We start from the raw sequence: 14,967 nt of genomic DNA, 5'->3' as shown, positions 1-14,967 counted from the left end.
TCCCAGAAGGTTAATTCAGAGGTTGAGTCTGTGGTAAAGAAGGCAAATGCAATGTTGGCATTTGTTTCAAAGGGAATAGAATATAAAAACAAAGGGATAATGCCGAGGCTCTACAAGACACTAGTCGTGCCGCATTTAGAGTATTGTCAACATTTTTGGGCCCCCTATCTCAGAAAGGATGTGTTGTCATTGGAGAGTCCAGTGGAGGTTCATGAGGATGATTCTAGGAATTAAAGGGTTAACATAGGAGGAGCGTTTGGCAGCTTTGGGCATGTACTCACTGAAATCTAGAAGAATTTCAGGGGATCTCATTGAAACCTATCAATTGCATTATTGCTTCTTTTACCAAAATGCATTATCATAAAATTCCCAACACTGTATTCCATCTGCCACTTTTTTTGCCCATTCTTCCAATTTATCTAAGTCCTGCTGCAATTGCATTGCTTCCTCAGTGCTACCTACCCTTCCACCTATCTTCATATCATCCACAAACTTTGCCACAAAGCCATCACTTCCAATATCTAAGTCATTGACAAACAATGTGAAGAGTAGTGGTCCCAATACTAACATAGCCTGAAGACATGGTACATATTGGTACCAATGATATAGGTAGAAAAAGGGAGGAGGTCCTGAAAGAAGAATACAGGGACTTATTTTTGGATCTATTTCCCATTCTCTTCATCTGAGGGAAATCTTGCCAAGTATTCAACCTATGTTGAGCTACTGACAAGAAATTATAATTTATAAAAAGTGGAAAGCAGCCTGTGAGTGCGTGGGCCAGTGAGGGAAAGGAGATTTGAGGCTTTGACTTGAGAGGCTTCGACGAAAAGAGGCTGAGGACGAGCTTCACTCCAAGTGAGGTAAGGCCAGGTAAGTTCCTTTCAAAGGAGAAAGTTTCAAAAGTTGAGGCAAGTATTGGGTAGGTCATGGCAGCTGAGATCAGCCCCGTGGTTTGTTCATCCTGCAGCATGTGGGAAATCAGGGACACTTCCAGTGTCCCTGACGACTATGTGTGCAGGAAGTGTGTCCAACTGCAGCTTCTGGCAGACCGCATTGAGCATCTGGAGCTGCGATTGGATTCATACTGGAGCATCCATGATGCTGAGAAAATCGTGAATAGCACATTCAGTAAGTTGGCCACACCGCAGGTAAAGGCTACACAGGCAGAAAGGGAAGGGGTGGCCACTAGACAGCGTAGCAGTAGGCAGGTAGTGCAGGAGACCCCAGAGGTCATCTCCCTCCTAAACAGATATACTGTTTTGGATACTATTGGGGGAGATGTCTCATCAGGGGAAGGCAGCAGCAGCCGAGTTCATTGCACCATGGGTGGCTCTGCGGCACAAGAGGGAAGGAAAAGAAGTGGGAGAGCTATAGTGATAGGGGATTCGATATTAAGAGGAATAGATAGGCACTTCTGCGGCCGCAAACGAGACTCCAGAATGGTATGTTGCCTCCCTGGTGCAAGAGTCAAGGATGTTTCTGAGCGGCTGCAGGACATTCTGGAATGGGAGGGTGAACAGCCAGTGGTCGTGGTGCACATAGGTACCAACAATATAGGTAAAAAAAGGGATGAAGTCCTACAAGGTGAATTTAGGGAGTTAGGAGATAAACTAAAAAGTAGGACCACAAAGATAATAATCTCTGGATTACTACCAGTGCCATGTGCTAGTCAGAGTAGAAATAGGAGGATACTTCAGATGAATACATGGCTTGAAAAATGGTGCAAGGGGGAGGGATTCAAATTTCTGGGGCATTGGAACCAATTCTGGGGGAGGTGGGACCAGTATAAACAGGACGGTCTGCACCTGGGCTGGACTGGAACCAATGTCCTAGGGGGAGCGTTTGCTACTGCTGATCAGGAGGCTTTAAACTAATGTGGCAGGGGGATGGGAACAAGTGCAGAGAGACAGAGGGGTGTAAAATGAGGGTAGAAGCAAAAAGTAGTAAGGTGAAAAGTTAAAGTGGCAGGCAAGCAAATCCAGGGCAAAAAGCAAAAAGAGCCACTTTTCAACATAATTGTATAAGGGCTAAGAGTGTTGTAAAAACAAGCCTGAAGGCTTTGTGTGTCAATGCAAGGAGCATTCGTAACAAGGTGGATGAATTGAATGTGCAGATAGTTATTAATGAATATGATATAGTTGGGATCACAGAGACATAGCTCCAGGGTGATCAAGGATGCGAGCTCAACATCCAGGGATATTCAATATTCGGGAAGGATAGACAGGAAAGAAAAGGAGGTGGGGTAGCATTGCTGGTTAGAGAGGAGATTAACACAATGGAAAGGAAGGACATTAGCCTGGAGGATGTGGAATCGATATGGGTAGAGCTGCATAACACTAAGGGGCAGAAAACGCTGGTGGGAGTTGTGTACAGGCCACCTAACAGTAGTAGTGAGGTTGGGGATGGCATTAAACAGGAAATTTGAAATGCGTGCAATAAAGGAACAGTAGTTATAATGGGTGACTTCAATCTACATATAGATTGGGTGAACCAAATTGTTAAGGGTGCTGAGGAAGAGGATTTCTTGGAATGTATGCGGGATGGTTTTCTGAACCAACATGTCGAGGAACCAACTAGAGAGCAGGCCATTCTAGATTGGGTATTGAGCAATGAGGAAGGGTTAGTTAGCAATCTTGTCGTGTGAGACCCCTTGGGTAAGAGTGACCATAATATGATGGAATTCCTCATTAAGCTGGAGAGTGACATAGTTAATTCAGAAACAAAGGTTCTGAACTTAAAGAAGGGTAACTTTGAAGGTATGAGACGTGAATTAGCTAAGATATACTGGCAAACGGTTGACAGTGGAAATGCAATGGCAAGCATTTAAAGATCACATGGATGAACTACAACAATTGTTCATTGCAGTTTGGCAAAAGAATAAACCAGGGAAAGTAGTGCACCTGTGGCTGACAAGGGAAATTAGGGATAGTATCAAGTCCAAAGAAGAAACATATAAATTAGCAAAAAAAAAGCGGCACACCTGAGGACTGGGAGAAATTCAGAGACCAGCAGAGGACTACAAAGGGCTTAATTAGGAAAGGGAAAAAAGATTATGAGAGAAAGCTGGCAGGGAACATAAAAACTGACTGTAAAAGCTTTTATGGATACGTGAGAAGAAAAAGATTGGTCAAGACAAATGTAGGTCCTTTACAGTCAGAAACAGGTGAATTGATCATAGGGAACAAAGACATGGCAGACCAATTGAATAACTACTTTGGTTCTGTCTTCACTAAGGAGGACATAAATAATCTTCTGGAAATAGTAAGGGACCGAGGGTCTAGTGAGATGGAGGAACTGAGGGAAATACATGTTAGTAGGGAAGAGGTGTTAGGTAAATTGAAGGGATTAAAGGCAGATAAATCCCCAGGGCCAGAAGGTTTGCTTCCCAGAGTGCTTAAGGAAGTAGCCCAAGAAATAGTGGATGCATTAGTGATAATTTTTCAAAACTCCTTAGATTCTGGATTAGTTCCTGAGGATTGGAGGGTGGCTAATGTAACCCCACTTTTAAAAAAGGAGGGAGAGAGAAACCGGGGAATTATAGGCCGGTTAGTCTGACATCGGTGGTGAGGAAAATGCTAGAGTCGGTTATCAAAGATGTGACAACAGCAGATTTGGAAAGAGGTGAAATCATCGGACAAAGTCAGCATGGATTTGTGAAAGATTCGTCATGTCTGATGAATCTTATAGAATTTTTTGAAGATGTAACTAGTAGAGTGGATAGGGGAGAGCCAGTGGATATGGTATATTTAGATTTTCAAAAGGCTTTTGACAAGGTCCCACACAGGAGATTAGTGTGCAAACTTAAAGCACACGGTATTGGGGGTATGGTATTGATGTGGATAGAGAATTGGTTGGCAGACAGGAAGCAAAGAGTGGGAGTAAATGGGACCTTTTCAGAATGGCAGGCAGTGATTAGTGGGGTACCGCAAGGCTCAGTGCTGGGACCCCAGTTGTTTACAATATATATTAATGATTTAGATGAGGGAATTAAATGCAGCATCTCCAAGTTTGCGGATGACACGAAGCTGAGCGGCGGTGTTAGCTGTGAGGAAGATGCTAAGAGGATGCCAGGTGACTTGGATAGGTTAGGTGAGTGGGCAAATTCATGGCAGATGCAATTTAATGTGGATAAATGTGAGGTTATCCACTTTGGTTGCAAGAACAGGAAAACAGATTATTATCTGAACAGTGGCCGATTAGGAAAAGGAGAGATGCAACGAGACCTGGGTGTCATTGTACACCAGTCATTGAAGGTGGGCATGCAGGTACAGCAGGCGGTGTAAAAGGTAAATGGTATGTTGGCATTCATAGCAAGAAGATTTGAGTACAGGAGCAGGGAGGTTCTACTGCAGTTGTACAAGGCCTTGGTGAGACCGCACCTAGAATATTTTGTGCAGTTTTGGTCCCCTGATCTGAGGAAAGACATTCTTGCAATAGAGGGAATACAGAGAAGGTTCACCAGATTGATTCCTGGGATGGCAGGATTTTCATATGAAGAAAGACTGGATCGACTAGGCTTATACTCACTGGAATTTAGAAGATTGAGGGGGGATCTTATTGAAATGTATAAAATTCTAAAGGGATTGGACAGGCTAGATGCAGGAAGATTGTTTCCGATGTTGGGGAAGTCAAGAACGAGGGGTCACAGTTTAAGGATAAAGGGGAAGCCTTTTAGGACTGAGATGAGGAAAAGCTTCTGCACACAGAGAGTGGTGAATTTGTGGAATTCTCTGCCACAGGAAACAGTTGAGGCTGGTTCATTGGCTATACTTAAGAGGAAGTTAGATATGGCCCTTGTGGCTAAAGGAATCAGGGAGTATGGAGAGAAAGCAGGTACAGGGTTCTGAGTTGGATGATCAGCCATGATCATACTGAATGGTGGTGCAGGCTCAAAGGGCCGAAGGGCCTACTCCTGCACCTATTTTCTATGTTTCTATATATATATATAAAATAAAATTTAATATATCTCTGCATATTGAATGATATGCATGATATGCAGAGATATCATTTAATCTCTAAAGTCTCCTGAAAAACCATTATAGACATTTCTGATCATATCTGTTCAATGTCTTTGTGTTTTTGAACATCCTGTCTCATACATACTAACAAGCATGCTGAGAATTCTGAAATGAACTTCAATAATCACGTTGACCTTTACAGTTTGAACAGCATGAACTTTTAGTAAGCTTGCTAATCCTGACTAATTTTTACAGAATGTTTTAATAACTTTATAAATGCTTTTACATTCTTTCAGCATGCATAGATGTATCAGTACCATTGATGTAGCTCAGAGAATGAGCTGTTTATTATGTGCAACACTTTAACAATGTCAATTATTCACTGGGGCTGTAATTTTATTACAGGATTGTCTGCGACAGTTTTAGACTTCAACCCTGTGCTTGTGCGCATATTAGTACAGACTTGCACAAATTGCTTCACCCAGTTTTAGTCTCTCTTCTATGATCTTGAAGGAGCAGAAATTTTGCTGATAAGGCCAAAACAAAAAGATTTCTGTTGTTCAGCAAGTTTGGCAACATCTATGGAATTCATGCCCACCAGGTGAGGAATACAGAGCAGAGCTAATGTTTCAAGTTGAAGACTGTCAAACTGTAAATGTTGTGACAGAGGATCTTCAACAAGAAACATTAACATAAAGCATCATGGGCACTAGTATCCAAAACATCTTCAAGGAGCGGTGCCTCAGGAAGGCAGTGTCCATCATTAAGGTTCCTCACTGCCCAGGACATACCCTCTTCCCACTGTTACTGTCAAGAAGGAGGTACAGAAGCCTGAAGGCACACTCTCAGTGATTCAGGAACAGTTTCTTTCCCTCTGCCATCTGATTTCTAAATGAATGTTCAACCCATCAACACTACCTCACTACTTTTTTGATTTCTGTTTTTGCACTATTTTACTATTTTCCATTAAACCATTTTATATATATATACTGTAATTCAGTTTTCTTCTCTATATTTATCGTGTATTGCATTGTACTGCTGCCACAAAGTTAACAAATTTCATGACGCATGCCAATGATGTTTCTGATTCTGATTGGGAACTCTGTTCCTCTTTCAGCAGGTACAATCCGATCAGCTGAATGTTTTCAGTGTTTTCTGTTTTCACTATTGCTGAAGTCAAGACCAGAGCATTGTTTATATCCTTGCTATGTTCTGCAGGCTAGTGACAGCTGCCTTTAAAACCTAATGTGTCTACTGCAAGAGCCCTGGTCCATATTGTGGTTGGGAGCATGAAAGGAACGTGGATGGGATATGGCTAAATCTGGGATGAAGCACTGCAGGGTACAGGACCATGTGTGCCAATAAAGAGTGTGTGTGTGTGTGTGTGGGTGGGGGGTGTGGCAGTGAGCAGTGTCAGGTACGTATTAAGGAGCAGAGATTTATGAGGTACAAGAACAGATGCAGAGGAAGGGAGTGAAAGGACTGATGGAAGTGGCCTTCTATAAAAGATAGTGAAGGTGACTGTAGGCCCAGAAAATAGATCCAGTTGAGTTTTATAGCACAAATGTCAGCAGAAAGCTGTGAGGTCACTGTACATAAATCCTGCAGCAGAAAACACACATCAGTATCTGCTTTCCATCTGAACCCGACTTTCACACTCGAGTCCTTATGGGATTTTCTCAGAACATTTGTGTAAATCTTCTGCTTCAATGGCATGACCACATTAAATGATGTTTGGTTTAAAGAATTCACATTTGTTGCATTATGCACTGAGCCCATAATCTTCTAATATTTTTAACACTGTCTTGAGATTTGGAGATGCTGCTTGTCATTCCTCATCGTTAATGATGATGTCATCCAGGTACACTGAGTGCCTGGCCAGCCTTGCAGTACCTGGTCCATAGCCTTCTGCCAAAGCGCAGGTGCAGACACAAACCTAAAAATAACTCTATTATCGTGATAAAGCCCTTTGTAGGTGCTTATGATCACTTTGGACTCTTCTTCCATCTCTATCTGAAGGTGGGCCTTAGCTAAGTCTACTTTACTGAAGTGTTCCCCTCCAGAAAGTTTTGCAAAGATACTATCTATCCTGGGCAGAGGTAATGATCAGTACTGGGTTCATTCATTCATTTATTCATTATGTGCCCTGTCGAATGACATAGGTGATTGTGGTCCTCAACTTTGATTTTTTTTTGGCAAAGTTTTCTACAGTTCAAAGTTCACAGTAAATTTTATTATCGAAGTACATATATGTCACCATAAACAACCCTGAGATTTATTTTCTTATGGGCATACTCAACAAACCTGTAGAATAATAACTATAACAGATTCAGTGAAAGGCCATGTAACTAGGGTGTTCAATCAGAGTGCAACAGACAACAAACTGTACAAAAACAAAAAGAAGAAACAATAATAGTGATAAATATTGAGAACGTGATATGAAGAGTTCTTGAAAGTGAGATCATTGACTGTGGGAACATTTCAATGATGGGGCAAATGAAGTTGAGTGAAGTTATCCCCTTTGGTTCAAGAGCCTGATGGTTGAAGGGTAGTAATTGTTCCTGTACCTTTTATACTTATGGTAAAAGTGAGAAGAGAGTATGTCCTGGGTGGTGGGGGTTGGTGACAATGGATGCTGCTCATCAGCGACAGTGCTTTCTTGTACATGTACACAGTGGTTGGAAGGGCTTCACCTGTGATTGACTGGGCCATATCCACTATTTTTTCAAGGATTTTCAGTTCAAGAACATTGATGCTTCCATACCAGTCTGTGATGCAGCCAATAAATATGCACCATGACAAATCTATAGAAGTTGTCAAAGTTTTAGAGTCATTGCAAATCTCCTCAAACTCCTAAGGAAGTAGAGGCGTGGCTGTACTTTCTTCATAATTGCACTTATGTGCTGGGCCCAGGGCAGGTCCTCTGAAATAATAATACCGAGAAATTTAAAGCTACTAACCGTCTCCACCTCTGATCCCCCAATGAGGACTGGTTCATGGACCTCTGGTTTCCTCCTCATGAAGTCAACAATCAGCTCATTGTCTTGCTGAAATTGAGTGAGTGGCTGTTATGACACCACTCAGCCAGATTTTCAATCTCACCCTTATGTGCTGATTCATCACCACCTTTGATTTGGCCTATAACAGTGGTGTCATCAGCAAACTTGACTATGGCGTTGGAGCGGTGATTAGCCTCACAGTTATAAGTGTGAAATGAGCAGAGCAGGGGACTGAGCACACAGCCTTGTGGTGCACCTGTGCTGGCGGAGGAGATGTTGTTGCCAATCTGAACTGACTGGGATCGACAAGTGAGGAAATCCAGGATCTACTTGCACAAGGTGGTATTGAGGTCTTGGAATGTATTGAAAGGTTCTGAGCAGATATTGCTGAGCCATTGTCGATAAAATAGTAGCCAGCCGTTGATCCCAGGGCATCGTGGGCTTGCGCCTCTGGTGGACTGTGTCTCTCCAGGGCATAAGCCTGGGCAGGAAACTTTGAAGAACCGGCTGTTGCCCATGCAGCAGATTCCCCCTCTCCATCTCACTGATGTAGTCCAAGGGAAGGGTAAGCGCCCATACAGCTTGGCATAGTGTCATCGCAGAGGTTGCCAGAGTGAAGTTGTAAACAACATCAAACTGCCTTAGGGACCCCGGCGCCGGATTTTTTCCTCGAGATTTATTCCCATAGCCTTTCCCATGGGTGGGCATGGCCGCAAGGCTGTGGCGGGTTAAAATCAGTGTTTTCCTTCTCCTAGGCGAGCCCCACCTGCCTGAAGCAACTGGTGTCGAGGCGCCAGTGGACAGCCTTTACTCTTTCTCTGTCAGTAGAAACAGTTCCGCCAGGCCTAGTAGCTATGCCACATGTGAAGGCCAAGAGTTGGACGATTGTCAGAGGCTGTTAGAGACACACGCCATTTGGAGCACTTTATAGGTAGTGGGAACTTATCCCCACTACTACCCTGGCTATGCCAACCTTAGGAACCTTAGTCGATGAAGAGCATCCTAGTAATGCCACTTTGCTGTCCAGATGTTCCAGGATTGAGTGAAGAGCCAATGAGATGGCATCTGCTGTGGACCTGTTGTGCTGGTAGGCAAATTGGAGTAGATCCAAGTTGCTCCTCAGGCAGGAATTGATATGTTTCATCACTAACCTCTCAAGACACTTCATCACTGTGGATGTAAATGCTACAGGGTGATAGTCACTGAAGCAGGTGTTACGAAACCCCGTAACTGGGTCACTTGCCAACAAAGATAGAGAGGTCCGTTGAAGTCTGATGATACTATTTTTTAAAGTATTTATTGATAAAGGGGCACAAAAATAAGATTAATGCAAACATACAGATAATATACGTTGTCAATACTAAATCTAAAGCACGGGTATAATAATAACCAATAAGAAATAGCTCTATCGTTGTCTAGGGGATAATGTATTGTCCAATGGAAATATAACAGTCACTGTTAGTTCATTCAAGCTGCAGCGTTTTGGGTTTAAGAGCGAGGCGGTTTAAACTTGCCTAGGTCTTTTATGATGCCAATCCGTTGAATCAGGGGAGTGGGTTTCCCTGTTGTTAGCTAAAAGCCGTTTTCTGTGGTTCCAGCCACCAGTTCCAGCAACGGAACTGAACTCACGTGGCCTCCTTCAGATGACTTCCTGCTGTTATGTGGTCGCTTAACATTTCTTCTGGTGCGTCTGAGGGGCTGTTCCTACAGACCCTCTTTTATCCTGACTCGCAGGGTCGTAGATGTCAATCAGGTTGGGGGTGATGCAATCTCTCCCTCAACCAGCCCACTTTGCCTGAGGGCATTCACGTAGCATAGTCTCCAATCCACAACTTCGCCTTCCGGAGACAACGGCCATGTCCCGTAGCTTTACATCGCCGGGGAAACGAGACATTCTGCACGTCTCTCTCTCATTTCCTGGGCCCCTTGACCCAACCCAACAGTGATCTTGCGATTCTCACAAAGGAGGGGGCTACGGACGTAACACAGGTCACCATGCTCTTCTTGGGCACCGGAATAATTGAAGCCTGCTCACAGTACCTGGATACCTCAGACAGCTGAACTGAGAGGTTAAAGATATCGGTGATACTCCAGCCAGTTGATCAGCACAAGTCTTAAGAACTTGGCCAGGCACGCCATCTGGTTTGGATGCTTTCTGTGTATTCACCCTCATGAAGACTACTCACATGTCAGCTTCAGAGACTGAAATCATAGGATCATTGGGGGATATGGAAACTTGTGAGAGTTCCTCCATGTTTAGATGGTCAAAGCGAACACTGAAGTTATTGAGCTCATTTGGAAGTGAAGCCCTGCTGTATCCTATGTCGCTTGATTTAACTTTATAAGTGGTGATAGTATTTAAGCCCAGCCACAACTGTCAAGAATTCTTCTTTGATTCAAGTATAATCTTGAATTGTTACCGCACCAGTGAGATGGCCTTCTGGAGAATGTACCTGGACCCCTTGTAACTTTTTGGGTCTCCATACTTGATTACCTCTGATATGGCTCTCAGCAGATTTTGGATCTCATGATTCATCCAGAGTCAGCTACAACCATGGATCTGAACAACAATCAGATCCCTATTTGAGCCCTTGAACATGGCCCAGACAATTGACTCAAAGCAATCCCATAGCTGCTCCTGTTTCCCACAACCACCGCTTTGTTGTTCCTAATCTGTGGAGCTTTGCTCTTCAGCCTCTGCCTTTATGCAGGTAGGAGAAGGACAGACAAATTATCTGATTTCCCAGAATGTGGTCTGAGCATGGAACGGTAGGTATTCCTTATCTTAGTAAGGATCTGTGATCCAGTACGTTGGGGCCTCTGGGTCTACAGGTTATGTGCTGATGGTAATTGGGCAGGGTTTTCTTCAGACAAGACTGTTTGAAGTCTTTGCCTATGATTTCACATGCATTGGGATGGACTGTTTCTTGATTAGAGACAATGTCAAGCAGTATTGAGAGTGTCTGACTCTACTGTTAGTCAGAGTAGAAATAGGAGGATATTTCAGATGAATACTTGGCTTGAAAAATGGTGCAAGGGGGAGGGATTCAAATTTCTGGGGCATTGGAACCAGTTCTGGGAGAGGTGGGACCGGTATAAACAGGACGGTCTGCCCCTGGGCTGGACTGGAACCAATGTCCTAGGGCAGGGGTCGGCAACCCACGGCTCTGGAGCCGCATGCGCCTCTTTCATCTCTGTACTGCGGCTCCCTGTGGCTTTGGAAAACAAATAATGAGTATTTAATTAAAATGTATTTTATGTTAGTTTGTTAGTTTTTGAAATGTAATTCTAAATTTGAAGATTATGGTGATCTTATACAATATTAATAAAACATTGTGGCGACCCATTTCCTGGCACATCTGAACCGGCTCACAATTAGTCAGCGTTCCGGCTAAGGGAGATAGCCTGCGGGGATTTGTGAGTACGTGTCTTTTGGAGCATCTGCGCCCACGGTGGGGGGGGGGGTGGGTTGAGGGAAGCTTAAAAGCAAGGCTGTTTAGTTCGAATAAAGTTATCTTTGTCTGCAGTTTACCAACTCCGTTATTTTAGCGCTGCGTGTAGCACACCGCTACAACGTGTTTTTTATCGCTATTAATATACGTCACCACTGCCAATGCCTGACACCCGCCACACTCCTAAGCAACGATCCATCCCTACTGAATACGACTACATTGGCAGGTGTGAGTCAACCTGATCTTGAGATGGAACTGGCCGACATAGCCGACAAAGACATATGGGTTCCAAGTTTAGACACTTGACAGCAGACCTTGAAGATGTTGCCCGTCAGAAGGCCGTTCTTGCTCAGAATCACAAATGGAGTGATATTGAAAACCTCCCCTAACCGGACAAACTTGTGTTTGAAACATGGAATGCTATCCCCGACATTTAGGTAAACATTAAAAGGTATGCGCTTGGAGTCCTGTCGATCTTTGGATCCACATATCTATGTGAGCAGGTGTTCTCCAACATGAACTTTATTAAAAACAAACATCGCACACGCCTCACAGATGACAGCTTGCGATCCTGTGTAAAGATGAAGGTGACGTCAAACAGCCCTGATGTGCAGACGCTGTGCGCTGAGGTCCAGGAGCAGAAATCCCATTAACCAAGTATGATAAATATTTATCCTGGGTGTCATTGTACACCAGTCATTGAAGGTGGGCATGCAGTTACAGCAGGCGGTGAAAAAGGCAAATGGTATGTTGGCATTCGTAGCAACAAGATTTGAGTACAGGAGCAGGGAGGTTCTACTGCAGTTGTACAAGGCCTTGGTGAGATCACACCTAGAATATCGTGTGCAGTTTTGGTCCCCTGATCTGAGGAAAGACATTCTTGCCATAGAGGGAGTACAGAGAAGGTTCACCAGATTGATTCCTGGGACGGCAGGACTTTCATATGAAGAAAGACTGGATCGACTAGGCTTATACTCACTGGAATTTAGAAGATTGAGGGGGGATCTTATTGAAACGTATAAAATTCTAAAGGGATTGGACAGGCTAGATGCAGGAAGATTGTTTCTGATGTTGGGGAAGTCCAGAACGAGGGGTCACAGTTTAAGGATAAAGGGGAAGCCTTTTAGGACCGAGATGAGGAAAAACTTCTTCACACAGAGAGTGGTGATTCTGTGGAATTCTCTGCCACAGGAAACAGTTGAGGCCGGTTCATTGGCTATATTTAAGAGGAAGTTAGATATGGCCCTTGTGGTTAAAGGGATCAGGAGGTATGGAGATAAAGCAGGTACAGGGTTCTGAGTTGGATGATCAGCCATGACCATACTGAATGGCAGTGTAGGCTCGAAAGGCCGAATGACCTACTCCTGCGCCTATGTTTCCATGACTATGTTTTGCCGATTATGATTAAGTATCCTATCTACAACCTGCTCAAGGACTCTTTGTCCCAGTCCCATCAGGGAGGAAGCTAAATAGCATCTACGCCAGGAACACCAGACTCAAAAGCAATTACTTTCCCCAAGCAGTAAGGCTGTTAACACCTCCACCCAGTAACCAGACCTTCCACACTCACAACCACCACTACTTTATCATTTCCTCATGTATGGACACTTCTGTGCCTCGTGTCACTACGTATATAAGCTATCATATGTATTTATATTCATTATGATTTTCAAACTATTATTGTTCTTTATCTGATTTTTATTTGTGTGTGGCATCAGATCTGGAATAATAATTCCAGTTATTTGTTTTGCTTTGCACTTGTGTACTGGAAATGACATTAAACAATCGTGAATCTTGAATGGCAATGCAAACTGCTGTGTTTAATTATGAATACTTAACACTCTGGTTACTTTGAGATATTAGTGTCACTGATGCAATCTCAAATACAGGTTACATCATTTCCTTCAAAATACATGTGTTAGCAAAACCAATGCTCATTAAATAAAATGTTTCCAAAATAAAAATCAAAGGAAAAGGGATGTCTTTCTAATTTAAAAAAGTGTGAAAAATCTATTTAACTAATATTTTAATGTTTAGGCCATGAGAATAAAATGACAAAGCCTTTATGTTTAAATTATGAAATCATATGTATGTTTACAACACAGAAGTTGCAAAGTTATTGGCATCTTTGTGCCAGAAAATAGAACTTCAAACTTCTCTCCATTCCTGTTTCACATTCCTCAAACAGCTGATATTTCTGGCTTTTTCTGTATTTAACTGAATATTATTTCTTTTTCAAAATGTGAAGTGAAAACCTAAAAACTAATGAGTCAAATTTAATTTATTTCTGCAAGACCTTCAGATGTTTTGCACAGAATAACTATTGACAAACATGACTCATAAAATACACAAATTTCACTAACAGCATTTAGATTCTGAGAAATAGACTTTATTGACTGTAGAGAGATAAAAATTGAACTTATTAATTGTAGAGGGCAATAAAATTGACTTTATTGATTGTAGAGGCTGATAAAAATATTTCAATGTATTGACAACATTTCAACATTTTTTGGTTATTTTATCATTTTTCAGCTTCATTGGGGGTATGTTGCAAACTTTATGAGTTGGTATTTACATAAATATAGAACAAGTTCCTCTTTAGAAGTGGCTTATCTCTGAAGCGCTATCAAAACAGGAAGTAGGGTTTAGAATGAAAAACTTCATAATGCTTACAGAGGAACCCACCCAAAATGTCAAAACTCAAAATTCTGGCGCATTGTGTAATCCCTTTGGTGGAATGTTAGAGTAGATTCCAGGCAATCTTAGAGTGTGTATCGGCAATTTCAAACACTACGATTTTTTCATTCAAATAAATCCAATGAGATAGATAGGAAGCATGGAAATGACCACATTAGCAAAATGTTTCTCATTTGCTGGAAAGGGATGAGATTGTATTATAGAATTACAAACATGCTTTTCAAGTTTGGAGCCTTGCCTGATGGTCATACGTGTTGGGATGCCCTATGTATCCTACTGGCAAGTTGCCCTACAACTTTTGCTGATGTCTGTTTTTAATTAATACAGGAAAATGCAGAGAAAGCATTATGAGTGCAGGACATACCAGGCTGAACAAGTCTGTTTTGACTTAGCCTAAGTTACTGATATTGGAGAGGGTTCAAAGGAGATTCCCACAAATGATACCGGGTTTGAAAGGCTTATCATATGAGGAGCGTCTGATGGCCTGTACTCACTGAAATTCAGAAGAATGAGGGGGGGATCTCATTGAAACCTATCAAATATTGAAAGGCCTTGATAGAGCGGATGTGGAGAGGATGTTTCCTATGGTGGGAGAGTCTAAGACCAGAGGACACAGCCTCAGAATAGAGGGACATCCATTTGGAATGGAGAGGAGGAGGAATTCTTTTGCCAGAGAGTGGTGAATCTGTGGATTTCATTGCCACAGGTGGCTGTGCAGGTCAAGTCTTTATGTATTTTTAAGGCAAAGGTAGAGAGATTCTTGATTAGTCAGGGCATGAAGAGATATGGGGAGAAGATATGAAACTGAGGCTGAGAGAGAAATAAATCAGCCATGATGAAATGACAGAGCAGACTTGATGG

This window comes from Hypanus sabinus, chromosome 10 (assembly GCF_030144855.1).
Source record: "Hypanus sabinus isolate sHypSab1 chromosome 10, sHypSab1.hap1, whole genome shotgun sequence".
In the NCBI taxonomy this organism is placed as follows: domain Eukaryota; kingdom Metazoa; phylum Chordata; class Chondrichthyes; order Myliobatiformes; family Dasyatidae; genus Hypanus; species Hypanus sabinus.
Note: the sequence above shows the minus strand (reverse complement) of the source record.